The sequence below is a fragment of the Mesoplodon bidens genome (genome assembly GCF_964165515.1).
Source record: "Mesoplodon bidens genome assembly, chromosome: 17".
Lineage (NCBI taxonomy): Eukaryota > Metazoa > Chordata > Mammalia > Artiodactyla > Ziphiidae > Mesoplodon > Mesoplodon bidens.
Window position 1 is genome coordinate 6,188,140 of NC_138174.1, and position 17,595 is coordinate 6,205,734.

The window sequence follows — 17,595 nt, forward strand, 5'->3', positions numbered from 1 at the left end:
AAATTTCTTCCAGTATTTTGTTTTCAGTGTACAAGTCTTTTGCCTCCTTGGTTAAATTTATTCCTAAATATTTCATTTTTTTGATGCTATTGTAAATAGGATTGTTTTCTTAATTTCATTTTCAAGTTGTTCATTAGTATATAGAAGTGTTTAGAATTGTTAGTGTATAGAAATGCAACTGATTTTTGCATGTCAATTTTGTATCCTGCAAGTTTGCTTAATGTGTTTATTAGTATCAACAGGTGTATGTGTGTGTAATCTTTAAGGTTTCCTACAAATAAGATCATGTCATCTGCAAACAGAGATGATTTTACTTCTTCCTTTCTAATTTAGATGAAGTGGAAAGAGTAGACATCCTTGTCTTCTTCCTGATCTTAGAGAGAAAGCTTTGAGTTTTCCACTATTGAGTATGACATTACCTGTGGGATTTTCACATATGGCCTTTATTATGTTGAGGGAGTTTTCTCTTTCTAGTGTGTTGAGTGTTTTTATCATGAAAGGGTATTGCATTTTGTCAAACGCTTTTTCTGTATCAGTTGAGATGATTGTGTGGTTTCCGTCCTTCATCCTGTTAACGTGATGCATTACAGTGACTGATTTTACTATCCTTGCATTCCAGGAATAAATCCTACCTGATCATGGTGTATAATCTTTTAAAAGTGTTGAAGTTGCCTTGTTAGTATTTTTGTTGAGGATTTTTGCATATTTTTCAGGGATATTAATCTGTAGTTTTCTTTTGCTATAGTATCTTTATCTGATTTTATTATCAAGGTAATGCTGGCCTTGTAAAATTAGTTAGGAAGTGTTCTCTCCTTTTCAACTTTTTGCAAGAGTTTGAGATGCTAGGTGTTAATTCTTCTTTAAATGTTTGGTAGAATTCTCCAGCGAAGCCATTTGGTCCTGGGCCAGTGTGATTTTTTTTTTTTTTTTTTTTGCAGTACGTGGGCCTCTCACTGTTGTGGCCTCTCCCGTTGCGGAGCACAGGCTCCAGATGCACAGGCTCAGCAGCCATGGCTCACGGGCCTAGCCGCTCTGCGGCATGTGGGATCTTCCCGGACCGGGGCACGAACCCATGTCCCCTGCATCGGCAGGCGGACTCTCAACCACTGCGCCACCAGGGGAGCCCCTGATTTTTGATTATATAATAAATGTGTCTACATTTGAAAGATCCCTATTACTAGTGAACCAAAAATTTTCAACTGACCAATGCATGATGCTATAAAATCATGCGTGAGTAAAAGTGTCATTTGAAGTGCAAGATAGACCAGTGAATTTAATGTAACAGAGTATGAACATTTCAACTGATACAGTTTCAAATTCTATTTACATTGCAGCTAGCCATTTGTTGTGTTTTGGTGTTGTATCAAAGAAAATACCAACACTTATTTTAAAAGATTATTGAAATACTCATCCTATTACAATTACATATTTGTGTGAGGCTGGATTTTCTCCTTATACTTCAACCACTACCTATCATGACAGATTGTCACAAAACGAATTGTGATGACGAGGGCATCTTTGCACTCTTTGGGGAGCTGGCTAAAATGACCTCTAAAGAGTCTTCCATTCCAATCCTTAAATTCTAAGACCTCAACCTTTTTAAAGTAAGATTTTAAAAACTCTTGCCTAAAAAATTGTTGCCAAATTGAAACCAATGATTTGTTGTCATCTTTCTGTAAAGCAACATGGCGATACATATGTGTGTGTGTATCCATTCATTCTTTTGCCCTGGTAATCTTATTACTAGGAGTATAGCCTGTGGAAATAGAGTCTAAGGAATACTAAAAGACACAAAAAAAGGCAATTTGCACAAATATGTTTATCATAGCACAATTGCTGGTAGTGAAAAATTGGAGCGACCCAAGTAACCAATGCACGGCAAATGTTAAGCAAACAATAGTACATCAGTATAAAAAAACTCTACGTAACCATTAATGTGACAAGTATATAGATTATATTCAATAAAAAATGAGCACACTCAATAGTTTAGAGTATAACTCACTGACTATAACTCTAAAAATTCAAGTTTGAATATTGATCAGAATTAGAAACATTTTAGTTGATTTTTTTTTTTTTTTGGTAAAGTGGTTATGTGCACATTAACATTTATAAGTGATAGACAATCACTGCAGGACTATTCAGTTCTGGATACAAATAGGCCAGGATGAGCCATGTCAACGTTGGTGGAGGCCTCTCTGGGTACTCCCATCCATTCTCTGGCCTCCTATCTCCTCACGGTCTGGTCGGAGGGAGGAAGGTAGGGCAGGGCAGTTGTGGGGCTCCCATAGGCAAAGGCATTGACTGGGGGTCGATGAGGAGGGCCAGCAGGAATTGGGGTACCAGCTGGGGTTGCTTGGTTGACTTGGCGATACGTCACACCTCATCAGGTCCCTCTGGTTATTCCTGGATTGGCAGGGCCAAGGGTTTTGCAGTCCAATCCAACTATATTTACTCCACATTTACTGAGTGCCTCTGTGCACCAGGTACTTCACAAGGCCTTGTGGTGGCTCATGGGGCTGCATTAGCTAGGGGCCCTGCCCATAAACAGCTCTTATCTGAAGAACATAAGCAGACACCAGGGAGTCTCCACCAGCCATGAAATGGACGGGCAGTGATATTTTAGATTCTTGAAGATAAAATGTACTGATAACTCTACTGATTAATAAGTTGTCACGCTTTGGGGGCAATCGTTGACTAGGGCTGCTCTCTGGTGGCCTGGCACCTGTGTTTTAGTGATTCATTCTGTCCCAGAGTAAGCTGGATTAAAAGACTGGGGAGGCTCAGAAGGGAGGAAAAGTGACCAAAGCAAAACAAAACAGCAGCAGCGCAAACAGGGTAACGCTAGTCATAAATTGTATGACTTTTTGGAGGAAGACACGAATGAAAAGAATTCTTTTCCTGAAGGTAAATGTTTTGTTTTGTCTCCAAAGTACTGTTTCTTCCTGTAGCAAAAAAGTTAGGGCAAGATGCAACTGTCCTCAAGGTCAGCTTTAGACATTCTCCAGTGCAAAAAAATATTAATGAGAAGAACGGTGTTGTTTTGTTTTACATTTTTGTAAATCACTTTAATATCTGGCTTGATAGAAGACAGCTGGATTCTCATATCTGCTTCTGCATCCAGTCTGTTGTGATGTCACACATTAGGTACAACTCCAGGTACACCGGTGTGAGAATGAAAGGGAAAAAGGCAAATAAAATCATATGATTTTGAAAGTAGTTTTGACCTCTTCTATCCACTGAAATGGTCTTGGGGATGCCAGGGGGCAGTGTTTTGAGACCCTCTCTTTAGAGGATCCAACTCTTCCTGGGGCTGGAAGGGTCACGCCCCCTCTTTCGCAAACCTTAGGGCACTTAAAAGATCTGTTCTTTCTTCTCTGGGTCAAGAATAAATGCAAGTTTCCAGGACTCAAAGCCACGATTGCTTTCTGAGAGGAGGGTGAGAAAACCACTTCTCATTATTTTTTAGTGAGACACCCGTGGAAATCACTCCTGCAAATCTCTCAGTTGGATTAGTTGCTACAAAGGGACTGCAGATTGTGTTGGGTGAGGGTGGACGAGGAATGGTTTGGAAGGAACAGTACAGAGGGGGAGGGGGATGGGAACTGAGCAGTGGCCCCCTGGGAGGGCTCAGGACACACTCAGGTCCCCATTAAAACTGGGCCGTCTGAATACTGTTACACTCCCCTCTGGTTTTCTCCTTGCCTAATCTTTTCCTGAAATTTCTCTTTCACACCCACAGTGGGGGCAGATACAGGGATCTCCCTGGCCTCTCTCCTTTATCCTATTCCATTTCCCTCTCTCCAGACTAGCATCCCTTGCTATCCAGTTGAAATCTTAGTACCTGTGTGGCCTTGAGCAAGTTGTCAACTTCTCTAAACTCCACTTTCCTGATCTGTAAATGGGAGATTATAGCAGTATCTACCCCAGAATATTGTGCAATCACACAAGAAAATGCATGCAAATCACTTAGCACAGTCAGCATCTGGTCTGGCATATAACAGACACTCATTTCAAATTAGCCACTATTAAGAAGCATCTCTGGTAAGGCCTCTGTGAGGTGTAAGAACTAATTGACGCTTCTTCTGTAATACAGGGCTTTACTTCATATCCCCTCCATAGTTTATTAAAGTCCTCCAAAGCAATAATAGTTCGGATTTTGTTTATATCCTACCTGGGGGTGGCAAGTCTGGGAGCATCCTCTTCTTGTGCCGAAGGCTTCCGTATTCACCTAATTGTCTTCAGCAGCAAACACTGGCCACAATAATCCTATTGGCACAACTCCTCCCTTTCTTGCTGCTTCTCCTCATTCTTTTTAAACCAAGACCAGTCTTAGGCCCACATGAAATTTATCATGGATCACACAGCAAGTGCAGAAATGCAGAGCCATTTCTCCATGGATCATTTCCACTCAGCTGCTTGCTTTTCTCCCTGGCTTGTTGGGCTGGGGGATGGGGGATGGGGTGATTCTGGCCACAGCAGCTGCAGTCCTTCCCTGGGGCTCCGTTCCCCCGAGGCAGAAGGAGTTGAACCATCCACTTGGTCACAAGGTCCTCGCCACCCTTTGCCCAGCTGCTCAATTCTGAGGCTAATTTGGCAGAAAACAGGACTTGCATTGAGTTAGTGAGGATCAGGTCTTATGTACTCTCTTATAGACATTTTCCCCCATTTCTTTTATGAGCTCAGGTTAATAAAGTAATAGACCTTTATTAAAAAAAGAAAAAAGAAAAAAAAAACCTTGGGGATTCCCTAGCGGTCCAGCAGTTAAGACTCTGCGCTTCCACTGCGGTGGGTGCGGGTTCGATACCTGGTCGCAGAAATAAGATCCCATGTGCCACTCGGCCAAAAAATTAAAAACAAAAATGAAAACAACAGCAACAAAACTTTTTTTTTTCAGTTTATCATCCCAAGGTACTCAGATTTGACAACTGGATTATTTAGGAAATTGTCTATCAGTCACTTATCCAACATATATTTCTTGAGAGTTTCCCATGTTACGGACATAATTCTCGGTTCTGGAGATCCAGCAATGAACAGGGCAGACAAGCTTCCATCTCTGATAGAAGAGGATGAGGGGCAGAAAACACATAAGGAAACAAACCGGAAAATAGCCTGGAGGTCAGGTGTACCAGGTAGAGATTTTGGTTAATAGCAACGGAAACTGACTTTGTTTTAACAAAAGATGCAGGGGGTACTCATAGAATTGAAGGAAAGGCTGAAGAATCAAGATCTGGAAGCTCCCAAACCAGAATAACTTTGAGTATCTAGGAAACTAGAAGTGACTGACAGACGGACAGTATCTTTTCAGCACACCCACTCAAACCAGTCAGGTCCTGCTTTCCCCTTCCCCTCCCTCTCCCCCTCTTCTTCTTCCTCTTTCCCTTCCCCTCCCCGCCCCCCCCCCGCTTCTTCGTAACTCTTTCTGAGTCAAGATCTTTGCCTGGAGAGAGGGCAGCTGGTTGGTCTAGTTTGACTCACATACCCACCTCTTGGGCAGGGGAGGGTAGGCCATCTGTATTGACAGTCCCTCCCAGATTCTCTCAGATGGTTAGAGTGGTAACTCCCCAAAGCAAACATTGGGGTGCTGTTGCAGAAGCAGGAGAGATGGCTCCCAAGCAGACAAAAAGAACAGCTGTGCCCCAGTTTAAAGCAGTTTCATAGGAGAAGCCTAGGTAGCGGTTTTAGCTTAGGCGGGTGTTCCAAAAATGGACGTGATTTTGGTTTGCATTAATTAGATCCATCTGGGTTTCAAGGTGGTACCAACCCCACAGTTCCCTATAATGGTGAGAATAGGATTGAGGATCTAAGTTTAGTCGTTTTGAGAAGGACACTGACAATTTAAAATTTATCAGGATCGTGAAGGATCTGGGAAGCTGATGTATGAAGAATAAAGAAGTTGCTGTAAATAGTCCAGAGCCCCTCAAAGAGATGCTAGGGTCTCACTACTGTGCTGTATTCTAGAGTTAAATAGGAAGTTTTATTCCCTCTCTAAACATAACTTATTATACAATCTTAGTCTATCAAAGGAAAACTTTAAAACAGAGTGTCTCAAATTTGCTATTTCTGCACATTTTTGTTTATTCCTCTGTAAAATGAATTTGAGCCAGGTCACCTTTGGAATCTCCTCCAGTTTTAAAATTCTGTGCTCTACAAATCTCATCATCTTTATCAAACTGTTATGAGATAGCTGTGTTGTAAAAAAATTTATTATTAACTTGGTAACTTTGCTTGCCAAAATTTATTCTATAATATTTTTGTTTTTTCCAAGAGTGTTCGATTAATCTTCATGATTGTCCTTTAAGTAGAGCAGGGTCAAATGGAACTTCTTCCATTTTAAAGACCAGGAAAGGAGGAATGTAGTGGTTCATAGATATGGGTACAATACAGGTCATTTTGTCTATTTACACTGACGTATTATTCTTGTCCCGTTTGTAATAATTAGACATCAGACACTGTTAGAGAGTCATGTTGTGAGAAGATTATTGTCAAAGAGGAAATTTCATATTTATCCAAAAGTTATCTATGGGGCAAGGTCTATTTGGTTATTTAGTCATGCCAAAGTCTTAAAAATAGTTCAGATGATATGTGAGCATAGGAACTCAATGATGAAGTCTAAGATCTTTCAAGAGGAAGAAACAATTACAATTTGCAATTTAATTAGAAAAACACAATTAAAGGAATAAGAGTGTCTCTTCTCCAGCTGAATATTAAAGTTCATCACAAAGGAAAGCCTCGTGTGCAACATAGTTGTGGCTAGTTAGCTACAGTGTATGGTCTGGAATAAGTGCCAGCTCAGGGCCAGATAATGAACTCCACAGGGGCCAGAGATCAAGGATCATTTATGAAGCAACGCTTAGAATCACATAACTTGTAATATGCCTGTCTATTGCAATATTTCACAACACACAATGCACTCCCCTATCTTTTCCCTTGACATTCAATATGCAATTGCTCAGAAATGTCATATGCTTGGGCTTATTAATAAGGAATTATTGGGCTTCCCTGGTGGCACAGTGGTTAAGAATCCACCTGCCAATGCAGGGGACACAGGTTGGAGCCCTGGTCTGGGAAGATCCCACATGCTGCGGAGCAACTAAGCCCGTGAGCCACAACTACTGAGCCTGCACTCCAGAGCCCACGGGCCACAACTATTGAGCCCACCTGCTGCATCTACTGAAGCCCATGCGCTCTGGAGCCCGTGCTCCACAACAAGAGAAGCCACCGCAATGAGAAGCCCACGCACCGCAGCGAAGAGTAGACCCTGCTCGCCGCAACTAGAGGAAGCCCGCACACAGCAACGAAGACCCAACACAGCCAAAAATAATAAATAAAAATAAATAAATTTATTTTTTAAAAAAAGAATTATTGATACGTTGACAATGAACAGAATCCAAGGCAAAGCTGACTGGTCTCTGCAAACAAGCTGAATCAATTCCCAAGGTGCTGGGCCACTAAGTTTATCTTCCTGACCCTGGGATAGAATGAAAAGATCAGACTGCAGACCCCATGTCTGGAACAGCGAGATCTCAGAAAGAGCAGGAGGATAAACGCCAGTCTTGCTTGAGTTCTGGTCTTCTTGATTTGGCTCTGCCACGGGAGCTGTGTGACTCTGGAATCTTGTGTAAGATTCTGTACTTCTCTGGGCTTTATTTATTTCACCTGTAAAAGGAGGGAAGCAGTCACTCTCCAAGGATGTTGTAGAAGTATCACAGATTAAGTGATGGGAAAATATGATGGTTCTATGCACAGTCGGCGTTCTGCTTTCAGAGCAAATCTGCATACAGGTAGAGGGACAGTCTTTCCCATCCCACCTGCTGATCGGACAGGGACGCCCTGCAGGCCTTGCCCTGGTTATCCTTTGGTTTTGTTTTATTTTGCTCTTTTTTTTTTTTTGGCCCTGATCCATAATTTAATAGGTGTGCAGGTCTGGGTCCCTTATTTCTGCTGCTCACGGGCCTGCTGCCCTGGGGTCAGGGTTTTCTGCTCAAAGGCATGGATGTGCAGGAGCTCTTCTGCTGGGCAAGTGTTCACAAGCCGGTGTCTCTGAAGCAGCGGCTTCCCCTTGAACTTGGCCGACACTACGAGGACGCGGAGGCTGGACACGCAACAGTTGGGAGTCGTATCCCCCACTTCCACGTGCTCCATCTCCAGGTCCCCCTGCAGCTTCTCCCTGGAGGTACTGGGTGCTGAGTTCCACTGTGGCCCCCAAGCGGGGACAAACTGCAACTCGGACCCCTGCCGCACTGATATTCTTTGGTTTTTACTTTTGTCTCATCAGTGGTTGTCAAGACATATCCTCATTTCAACAGTCCAGTGTTTACACATTCTGGGCACCGTTCCAGAAGCTGGGGATACAGTCATGGACCGAAAACTCTAGAAAATTCCTGCTCCCATGGACATTCTAGTAAGTGCAGACTAATATAATACATCAGGTGTTGGTGGTAAGTGCTCGGAGGAAAAATAAAGCTGGTTACAGGGTCAGGTCCCACTTAGAGGGGGATGGGGATGCTGTTTTAGCTGGGGAGGGTCTCCTTGAGAAGGTGACACCTAAAGAGCTGTGCGTGAATGGAGGGGGGCGTCCCCACAGTCTCCGGGCAAGAGCAGTCCAGGGGAGGGGGCTTGAGGTGCTTTTGGACAAGGCACCCATCTTTCCACTCTGCATTGGCCCTGGTGCTCCTCGTGGCCGGGAAGAGTGTCATCCTCCTTGGCCCTGGCCTCGGGTGGCCCCTCCTGGGGAGCCTGAGTTTAAAACCCGGCTGATTCTCTTGCTGCTTTTCCTCGGGTCCTGTTGCCCTCTGCTGGGCAGACCAGGTGTTAGCGCTCCCTCAAAGTCAGTGAAGGGCGTGCTCCCAAGTCACGAATTTCAAAACCCAATTTGAGGGGACAGTTGAATCATCAATGTTCTCCCTCTGGGCTTTGAAGCCTGCTGCAACTTTGAGTAACCGATTCCAAAGTGAATTGCCCTGTAGGTAGATGGGTTTTGTTTCAAAACAAGCAATCACAAACCTTAATATCCAGACCTAAGATGTAAAGTACAGGAGAAACATAACACTTGGAACTGTTGGTAATACTGTTTTATTGTGTCATCTTGTAATATTGCTTACTGTGTATGAAATAAGCTTTATAATTAAAAAGTTATTATATTATATATTATGTATATATATATTATATTATATTATATTACTTTATATTAAAAAGTTATTGGATACCACTTTAATGGTATCTTTGTCCAGGATTTAAAGAACCTAATAACTCTAGTTTCCAAGTTGCATATATCTGGTGATTTTTCATTTTATTGGACATAGGGGGAATTACCTAGGGAATATTTATTTAATGATTATAAGACATCAAGAACTTAACATTTAACCATTAAATCACTGACTGTAAGATATCCTCTCTTTTTGGCAATGATGGTACCAGAACCATGGGAAAAAAGTCATTAAAATTGGACTTCTGCTGTCTTTAACTATTCCACCGTGTGTGTGTGTGTATGCGTGTGCGTGTGTGTGCAGTGTATGTGAGCATCAGTGAAAGGTGAAAGATGAGCTTCCTCTGTGTGCAAGGACAGGGGTGTGATGAACACAACTAAGGTTCCTGTCTAGACTCTACTGCAGTCTAAGCGCAGTGCCACAGGCTTCATCTGCCTTATCTCATTTAAATTTCACAGCAGCTTTGCAAGAGAGGTATTATACGTCCCACAGAAAACTGAGCATCAGTGAAGCTAAATAACTTGCCCAAGGTTGTTAATCTAGTAACTGACAGTTTGGATACAATGCGCCAACCACCTGACTCCAAAGCCCCATGTCCTTCCACTATGCAGTGTGGCTGCCTGATGAATGACTCTCATCCTGAGTAGTTCTGTACAGAACTAAAGTCCTAAGGACCTAACAGATTGTGCAATGCAGTGGCACATTTCAATTTGCAGATGGCAAAATTGCAGCCCCGGGGAATGAAGTGACCTATTCTAAGCTGGGTATTAAGGGGAAGAGCTGGACTTGGACCCTCCAAGTCTCCCTACCCCTAGTTCAGGGCTCCTTCCAGTATATCATGGCGCTAGAATAACTTAGTTATAGAAACTGGGGAGAATTTTTTTTTTTTTTCTTGTGGTACACGGGCCTCTCACTGTTGTGGCCTCTCCCATTGCGGAGCACAGGCTCCGGACGCGCAGGCTCAGCGGCCATGGCTCACGGGCCCAGCCGCTCTGCAGCATGTGAGATCTTCCCGGACCCGGGGCACGAACCTGTGTCCCCTGCATCGGCAGGTGGACTCTCAACCACTGTGCCACCAGGGAAGCCCCCCTGGGGAGAATTTTTTAATCCCCACTTTCCTATCTCCTGTGTGGTGTTTGGGCACTCCAATAACTACCTAGAGTGGGAGATATAAAAGAATGACCTGGTATAAGAGTTTAAATGAATTATGTATTGGTCGTGGTCTCACAGAAAGGAAAGAGAAAGGAAGCTACCCAAATAGGCTGCCCACCATCACTTTACTATCACCCAGTGCAACCTTCCAATCAGTTAATCAATCAACCAATAGGTACTGAGCATCTTCTATGATCCAAGTACCAAGATGGGTGCTAGACAACTAGAAATGAGTAACTGCCAATGGGGGACTCACAGTCAAATGGGGTGAACAAACATGTAAACGAAAGTACGTTGCAATGCAAGTCCCATACACACTGTGCTACGGGACCACAGGGAGAACAGCAGCAAATTCCCCTTAGAGAATCCGGGAAGGCTCCACCGAGGGACGCACCTCCACTCACAGCAGGATACCTTCAATACAGTGATGCTATTCACACAGCGTTTTTCTAGTCCTTCTAACAGTGCAATATGCCTCCTTCAATTTCAACTTGTATAGATAAGAGGATTGTAAGATAATCTAGGAAGAAATAGTAAAAAATTTTGTGAGCAATTGAATTATTTTGGTTAATAAGGAACAGAGCTGTGGGTTACTAGAGGATTGTGATGCATTTAAATTCTCTAGAGGAATTGGACAGCAAATGAAAGTGTAATTTCAGCTTGGTTAAACACAAAGTAATTGGGATAGTTAAATTGATGTGCCAATTTAATTAAAAATTTAAAGCAAAAACAAAGCTGTTAGCTAAAAGGGTGACTATTATATAATCTTAATGAGTTTTCAATTTAAACATTTTTCCAATTAGAATTGGGATTAATTTTTAGGGGTCCCAGATATATCACACTGAACTCAGGAAAAAAAAATAAGAGGATCTAGGAATGATTAATACACCTCTCTTATTCCAGATAGATTAGAGAATTACACACTTTTAAAGTTTTGTAAAACAGAAAATGGAATTGATTATTTATTAAATCTCAGAATTGGGAAAGACTGTTTAGGTTCAAAAGGAATAGAAGAGCAACAGGGGGGAAAAATGTACAAACGTAACTAAAAATGAGTAAAATTTCCCTATGTGTAAAATTTAGAAACACCATCAAAATACAAGACAAACTCTAGCGGGGGTGGGGATAGTTACAGCAATAAACTAATAATTATATAACTTATGTGAATATTAATTTAAGTTATATATTAAAATTATATAAGCTAATGATTACAAAACATGATAAGAAATTCTCTAACACACTGATAGATAAATAGATGTGTTAGCCAGCTATTATTACAATACTACTGCATAACAAGTCCCCTTAAAACTCACTGGCTTTTAACAACAGCATTTATTCTCACACAAGTCTGCTATTTGTCTGACTTAGATTGTACCGAGCTGGGTGACTCTGCTGCTTCAGGCTCCAAGTTTGCTGGGCTTGGCTCCAGGATGCAGTTTGGGTACAGGTCTGTTCCAAGTGTGCTCATCACTCTAAGGCCAGTGATTCCCCAGGGCTGGTTGTCATGGTGACAGCACTAGTGCAAGAGATACACCAATCTGAGCAAAAGCATAATTAAAGCCTTTTGCTTGTGTCATGTCTGCTATTGTTCTATTGGCCAAAGCAAGTCATATGGCCAAGCCCAACATCATTGGGGTGGAGAATGGTACCCCATCCACACTGGGAGGGGAAGCCTAATTAATCTAGATGATGACAATGGGAAAAAGAAAGAAACTGGCAACCCACAAAAGAGGAAACCCACAATTAATAGACATATGGAAAGATAAGCAACTCTATTAGTAATATAAAACGGAAATTAAAACTGCATTGAGGTAGCACTCATTACTTATTTATAAAGAAAGTGTTAAAGTGAAATCACTCACAGTAAAAATTCTTCCCAACAAGAACTACATGAAATCCAGATGGTTTTACGGATGAGTTCAACTAAATTTTCTAGAAACAAATTATTTCATCTTATGTAAATTCCTCCAGAGGACTGAAAGAGTGGAAATATTCTTAATGCCCTTTAGGGCATCAAAACAAGGAAAGAACATAAGAATAAAGGAAAATTGCAGTTCAATCTCACTCTTAAGCGCAGATATAAAAATTCCAGATAAAACATTACTAAACAGAATCTAACAGTGTGTAAAAAACATAGCATAACATAACGAACCCCTGAATAGCATGGCTTAAATAAAAGAGAAGTTTCTAGTGTGGTTGGTCTAGGCTGGCAGACAGCTCTGGTTCAACAGGTCATCCAGAGACCTAGGTTCCTTTCACTTTGTTGCTAGGTCATTCCCGAGAGTACTGTACTCATCTGAATCATCAGAACTGGGCCACTTCCACATCAGTGTTGTGGTCAGCACAAGGTGAGGAAAAGCTGAGTCCAGGGAAAGCAGTGATTCTTTCAGTAGGCGCTACCTGGAGGCTGTACCATCACTCCTGGGGTGAGTAGAATCTCTTTGGGTGGCTGTGTGCCCAGGAAGAGATGGATGGATTTTTGGAGACAATTGGCAACCTGCTACACTAGGAATACTTTTAACAAAAGATGTGCATGATCTATATGCAGAATATCATAAGGTCTTATTGGAGGACATTAAAGAACACCCAAGAAAATGGAATAATATTCATGTTTTTGGAAAGGAATATTCAGTATCATGAAGTTGTTTATTCTCTCCAAATTCCAAAGAAAATCTGAATGGAATCTTCATTAAAATTGACAGGTTCGGGCTTCCCTGGTGGCGCAGTGGTTGAGAATCTGCCTGCCAATGCAGGGGACACGGGTTCAAGCCCTGGTCTGGGAAGATCCCACATGCCACGGAGCAACTAGGCCCATGCGCCACAACTACTGAGCCTGAGCGTCTGGAGCCTGTGCTCCGCAACAAGAGAGGCTGCAACAGTGAGAGGCCCATGCACCGCAATGAAGAGTGGCCCCCGCTCGCCGCAACTAGAGAAAGCCCTCGCACAGAAACGAAGACCCTACACAGCCAAATATAAATAAATAAACTAATTAATTTAAAAAAATTGACAGGTTCGTTCTAAAGAGTCAAGAAGCATAAGGTAGATGAACTTGCTCTAGCTGATATAAAGACCTACAACTTTGTAGCCCTGTGCCACCAGGGAAGTCCCTTGACTATTCTAAAATTAAGACTTCTTCAAAAAATACCATCATGTAAATGTAAATTAAGTCATTCACTGGGAGAACATATTTGTAATATATATAATCAACAAAGAATTAGAATCCAGAATATGCTATGAACTTCTATAAATCTATAAGATAAATCACTAAATAGAAATGAAAAAATGTGCAAAAGAGGTGGACTGGTATTTCACAGAAGAGAAAATATGTATGGCACATAACCATGAAAAGACATGTTCTATTTCATTAGTAATCAGGGCAATATCAAGTCAGACCACAGTAAGATGTTATTTTATACCCACAACAATTGCTTGCCAACAGTGAAGAAGTCTGACCATGTCAAGTGTTGGAGAGAATGAGGATAAATGGTATATATTGCTGGTGGAAAATGTACATTGGTACAGCTGATGTTTCCGTTGGTACATTGCAAAAATATTTAGCATTATCTTGAATGCTTTTTTTTTTTTTTTTTTTTTTGCGGTACGCGGGCCTCTCACTGTTGTGGCCTCTCCCGTTGCGGAGCACAGGCTCCGGACGCGCAGGCTCAGCGGCCATGGCTCACGGGCCCAGCCGCTCCGCGGCATGTGGGATCTTCCCGGACTGGGGCACGAACCCATGTCCTCTGCATCGGCAGGCGGACTCTCAACTGCTGCACCACCAGGGACGCCCTTGAATGCTTTTTGATACACAAGATGATTTTTATGGGATGTTCATATGGATTTATAATTTAAAAAAACCTGAAAACAACCCAACAGGAAAATGATGGATATTATATAGCAGTGAAAAACAAATGAACTTAAATTATGTGCCATAACATAGGTGAATCTTAGAAACATAATGTTGAGTGAACTAGCACGTTGCAGAACCCCATTAGGTATGATATCATTTTTATAAGGCTAAAAAACCAAATTCACTAATACATTATTCAGTTATATATACATATATGATAAAATTATTTTAAAAGAAAGATAAGAGAATAATGGGCATAAAATACAGGATACAGGTTCTCCTGGGGATGGAGTGAGGAAGAGGTAAGAGGGTAGAGGAGTTATTCAGGATGGATGCAAGTTATTGGCTGAGTTATGGGTTCACCTGTGTCATTTTGTTCTGTAACATATGTACATGTCACATATATTCTTCTGTATTTTCCAATATTATATTTAAAAATATGATAAAGAAAAATGAAAGAACTTGGATACTATTTATATTTATCAAATTTGCAAGCATTTTAAAGGAGATTAAAAGAAATGTGAAATAGCTTTTCTTGTACATTCATGATAGGAGTATAAATTGGTGCAGGCTTTTTATTTGGATCTCTCTCTCTGTTTATGTGTATATATATATGTTGTGTGGCATATATGATATATGTATGCCACACAAATATTTGATATAAGTATGTACAAACACCTGTATACAATATATACACATACACACATATATAATTTGTTATACATATATGTAGTCATTAGTGAATATTCTCTAACCCAATAATTCAATTTTGGGAAAATAAAAGCTAAAAAAACCCCTGAAATAAAAAAAAACACCTCAAAATTAGTTGTTAAAATTAGAAAAAAAGTTATGAACACAAAGATGTAGTTAGAAGTTCTTTTCTACCTGGGCACTTTGTCACTTTCCTTCCCTCTGAGCCCTGCAGCCAGAGGCACAGCCAGGTATACACAGTACCAGTGGAGGATACTCCCATGTCCAAAGTCGAGATCCACCCCCTCCAAGTTTCCATCATGTCGTCCCATTTATTTCTTCCGCAGTCCTCGGACCAGCTGTCACTACCCAGAATGTAAATTCCTTGAGAGGAGGGACCGTGTCAGCCTGGTCTTCACACTGCGCTGGGGTGAAGTAGGTGCCCAGTAAGCACCTGTGGAGGAATGAACACCTAGTGAAAGAGGAAAAGACCTTTCTTGGAGCAAACTGGTCAAGATATGGGAGGCCTGGAGGAATATAAGTACTTTATGTACCAGTATTGTGCAAATTTTATAACCATGTCTGATTTTTTTGGTCAGTATTCACTGCTCTCCAGAGAAACGACTTTCTGAGATCTTAGGTAAAATGCTAGGGGATTTCCATTCTCCTAAAAAAAGCCTCTTGAAACGTCTTCTGTGATTTGGTTTTTAGACGCTATAGCATAAAATAACAATTAGGGAATCTGGGATGTTAGGAAAACTGGTTTGACCATATCAGATTTCCTGAAAATGATTCTTTGTATGCTATAGATTGTGTTAAAATCTATGTATACATTTTTCAATAGGCTTTGCCATAATAACTGAAGCTTATTTCACTGTAAGTACACAAAATAAGCAAAGGGAAGCAAAGAACATGTCTTTCAATATGCAGTATTTTAGTTATAGCCCTAAATTAACGTCACATTGTCAAGAGAGTCAAAGTGCATTAAAATTCAAGTAGCATCAAGAGGATTGCAGCCATTTTTATTCTACTGATGTTTCAGCCACGTCAAATATAATTGCCTGGGGGAATTTATCTTAGGTCTAGGGACAGAAATTATGATTTTTGTACTACTTGTGTCATTTGAGCAGCCTCAAATTGGAGGAAAGACTGACCTTCAGGGCAAACAGGGAAAGACAGTGTGCATATTTGAGGCAAAACCCAGTCAATCCAGTTGGTGCCAGGGTCTTTTAGGCTATTAACTACAGTACTCTAAACCGTAATCAAACTTCAGGAGAAAAAAAAGATCTTTAAACTCTTGAACATTAGAGCCAGGTTTCAAGAACAGGAACCAACCGTGTAATCTACATTGCAGGTGGTGCTGACAGTATTTAATAACTGAAGCCAGTGTTCAATGAACATGTTGAGGAAAGAAAGACGGACAGTTAAGTCCAGCTCCCAGCGACACTGTCAGAAGCCTGAGAAGTCTGCCTTCGGTCCTCTCATCTTCCAGCTCTGCTTTCCCTGCTCTGGGTGAAAGGCTTTCCGCTCTCCCCAAAGCCAGGATGGTGGGCCCAGAGCCGCAGTAGAGGGATGAGGAGTAGCTGGGATTCCGGAGCCTCTTGTGTGGGGCCCAGGGCTTAGGAGAAACATGCTTTCGGGCTTTGTGTGGTCCACTCGCCTGGAAGCCGGGCAGTGTTCAGACTGGGGAGGTGTGGCTCCGTGTCACTGGATGGGGAACGTCCACACGTGCCACCCGAGCCTTACACAGGACAGGCCCCAGAGCCTGGAAGTCTTGGGTCACCTGGCCCGGGGAAGGAGGCAGGGAGGATCCCACTGATCCTTGAGGCAGAGGCTGTAGTTGTTATGAAAACCATCCTTTGCTTCCTATATTATTTTGATTGTTGGTTACATTTGTTAAAAATTGCGGTAAAATATACGTAACATAAAATTTGCCATCTTAACCGTTTTAAGTGTACAGTTCTGAGGCATATACTCCCATCGCTGTGCAGCCGTCACCACCATCCCTCTCCAGAGCTCTCTCCATCGTGCAGAACCGAAACTCTGTCGCCGTTAAACAATAATAACTTCTCATCCTCCCCTCCCCCAGCCCCTGGCAACCACCATGCTACTTTCTTTTTTTTTTTAATTAATTAATTTTATTTATTTATTTTGGCTGCATTGGGTCTTCGTTGCTGTGTGCGGGCTTTCCCTAGTTGCGGCGAACGGGGGCTACTGTTTGTTGCAGTGCGTGGGCTTCTCACTGTGGTGGCTTCTCTTGTTGTGGAGCATGGGCTCTAGGCGCGTGGGCTTCAGTAGCTGTAGCACGTGGGCTCAGTAGTTGTGGCTTGAGGGCTCTAGAGCGCAGGCTCAGTAGTTGTGGTGCATGGGCTTAGTTGCTCGCAACATGTGGGATCTTCCCGGACCAGGGCTCGAACCCGTGTCCCCTGCCCTGGCAGGCGGATTCTTAACCACTGCTCCACCAGGGAAGTCCCAACCACCACTCTACTTTCTGTCTTGATGAATTTGACTGCTCTAGGTACCTCATATAAGTGGACTCTTAAAATATTTGTCCTTTTGTGTCTGGCTTATTTCACTTAGCATATTGTCCTTAGGGTTCATCCATGTTGTTGCAGTTTTAAAATTTAATTTTTATTTTATTTTGGAGTATAGTTGATTAACACTGTTGTGTTAGTCTCAGGTGTTCAGCAAAGTGGTTCA

At 41.9% G+C, this 17,595-nt stretch overlaps 1 pseudogene across 1 annotated transcript; it reads right to left on the reverse strand.

The window, feature by feature from the left end:
• Positions 1-7,726: 7,726 nt before the first annotated feature.
• LOC308604887 (bolA-like protein 2) lies at positions 7,727-15,217 on the reverse strand (annotated as a pseudogene). Its single transcript has 2 exons — positions 15,160-15,217; positions 7,727-8,193 (listed from the first exon to the last, which is right to left on the reverse strand). The product of its transcript is annotated as a bolA-like protein 2 (transcript).
• Positions 15,218-17,595: the final 2,378 nt, after the last annotated feature.